We start from the raw sequence: 2,500 nt of genomic DNA, 5'->3' as shown, positions 1-2,500 counted from the left end.
AGCTCTCTCTGCTGAACCTTGGACTCTCAGGGAGCCCCACTACAAAACTTGATCTGTTGATCACCAAGTTGGAATCAACTACTTATTTAGTTTAGGTTACTTTTAGTCCAAGTGAATTCGTAGAGTGTCTTTAAAAAAAACAACATGTGGATAACCATATAATACACTTCAAAACCACCTTCAGTATATGGACTGGTTCATCACACTACTGTTTGTTTTCTCATGCCGTCATCCAAAACTAATTTTGCTTGTCATTTTTTTTGGAGTTAAAACTTTTTTATTTGGTATTACAAAAGCAGTGTGTAATAGCTCTATGATGAGATGTAGCTGTGTGGTGCTTGGTTGCGGCACCTTAAATAACCCAACCGTGTTTTGTAATATGATTGGCAACTGCCAGAATACACGCTGAAAAAGGGCGCTTCCCTTAAATTCCCTGTTACCATATAAAAAGTCAAATTGCAGTGCTTCCTAGTTTATTTTTCTTTTATCTACATCAGTGGTTCGCTATCTTCTTCCGCCATTATAAACCTGCCTGAAATATTTTCTCCAAGTACCCCCTGACCAGCAGCACATTTTGGGCAAACGAACCCCCCCCCCCCCAATACCAGCTTAATAAAGAGGCTACAATACATTTTGATTTACCAAACACAACACTAACTAAAAACTACTCAAATGCCACATTTTGAATGTTCAGATCACTAAATCATTCATTTTTTTTATAGAAAGTACTTATTTTTAGGAACATGCGGAACTAAATATGTTTAAAATGTACAATGAAAATCTGCAATACCCCCTGCAGTACTCAAGAAGTACCCCCATTTGAGAAACCACGTTCCTACATTAGGACTCGGCATCAGTCTTTAGTGCGTCTTTGTGTGTGTATGTATTATATATGAGTATAATATATATGTATATATATACTATGGCATGGTTAGTTTAGAAATATACACAGATGTAAAGTCTGAAATATATGAATAAAACATCTGAATATACTGAATGAAGATTGAATGAAAGTTAATATACAGTATATGTATATATAAATAAAGAGGTTTTGGGACAGGATGAAGGTGTAGGTGCTCACAGGTGTGATGGTGTCCGAGCGCTTCTGTACCAGTCGTTGACAAGGCCGTCGTTGTCGACTGATCAGCAGCTCTGTGCCTGCCGAGTCTTCACCTGCAGCCAGGACAGAGACCCAAGGAATCAATAGAAGAGAAAACCGAAGCATCTTAATATGTACGTAGTGTTTTTGGAATTTAAAGGCCCCTATTTTCTTAATTTTCAGCGTAATATGTGTACTCTTGGGCTTCATAGATAGGTTTACATGCTTTGCTTAAAAAAAACCGCTTTCTCATATTGCCTATTGCAGTGCCTCCACGGTGAAACAGTCTGTCTGAGATCTTGGCCTACTTTTTGAAAAGTCCAGTGTGATTGGTCAGTTGCAACTCTGTCGTGATTTGTCAACTAAATTCAAACAAGACGGGGCGGGCTGTGCTCTGCAGGCAGCACCTAGAAAAACTGGGCTGGCTTTCTAATCAGTGATATCACAATGGAGGGAGGATTTCAAACAGGAACGTGGGCAAGGCGTTTAAGGCAGGTGTGGAAAAGGTGGTGTCCGTGGGAGAGTAAGCTCCATTTGGAGTGAAAATAGAGTTGTACTTTATACATTTATCATGTACATAAAAAAAACTAATAACAGCAACAGAAAAAAAAGAAAAAGACATAATAGGAGCTCTTTAACATTTTGGAAAGGTAGGCTTGCATTGCCAGACCTTCTTGACAGTCGCTGTGGAGGAAGGTATGGCTAGTCACACACAACATTCCACGGATGGGAGAAAAACTGTCCAATAAACGTTGGTTATTGGTGTCTTAAACCAATACAATCCTCTGGGCGGGTGTAAGAGCAACAGTGCTGCTGCAACATAGTCGGGAAGATGTTTGGTGAAACTGTGTACGTTCGAAAATTTGTGTTTTCAATTTTCTTTGAAAAACACTTAAACACAGATCAAAAAACAAGCCAGATATGTCTCCACATCTACAACGTGTTCTTGCGGACTTGCCTTGGAAGCCATTCCAGACCGAGCCGCCGCGCAGAGCCCCGTGTGAACTCTGGTTTGGCATGAGCGCGCCGAACTGGACAGAGAGAGGAAACAGATAAAGGAGGGCGATAACACACAGGCATGGCTGTTCATTACGTAGGGAGTGCAGGTGTTCAACCAGGCAAACACTGATTGTGTGCAGATGAGAACAATTTATGCTGCTGACAATGGAGGAACAGGACAGACTAAGATTCAAAATTGGATTCCCCTTTCACTTTTTAACTTACAACCTAAAATTTGGGCAACATTCTTTCCAGTACAACTTTTTGCATCTGTTTTAACAATCAGTGTGATATGATACTATTTGCTATGGCCGCAGGTATCGAATCGTTATAGCAAAAAATTCGGACCATCTATACAAATAACGCAGTAATATTGTCCCTAATTTTGGGCCAATTCAGTGA

The 2,500-nt window shown here is 40.0% G+C and overlaps 1 protein-coding gene across 2 annotated transcripts in view; it reads right to left on the bottom strand.

Annotated features, from left to right (window-relative positions):
- Nucleotides 1-2,500, bottom strand: part of LOC116698794 (GTPase IMAP family member 7) — a 23,678-nt gene that overhangs the window by 18,407 nt on the left and 2,771 nt on the right. The gene's annotated exons all lie outside the window — the stretch shown is intronic.

Source organism: Etheostoma spectabile, chromosome 12, assembly GCF_008692095.1.
Source record: "Etheostoma spectabile isolate EspeVRDwgs_2016 chromosome 12, UIUC_Espe_1.0, whole genome shotgun sequence".
Taxonomy (NCBI): Eukaryota; Metazoa; Chordata; class Actinopteri; order Perciformes; family Percidae; genus Etheostoma; species Etheostoma spectabile.
This window is presented reverse-complemented; position numbering and strand designations above follow the sequence as displayed.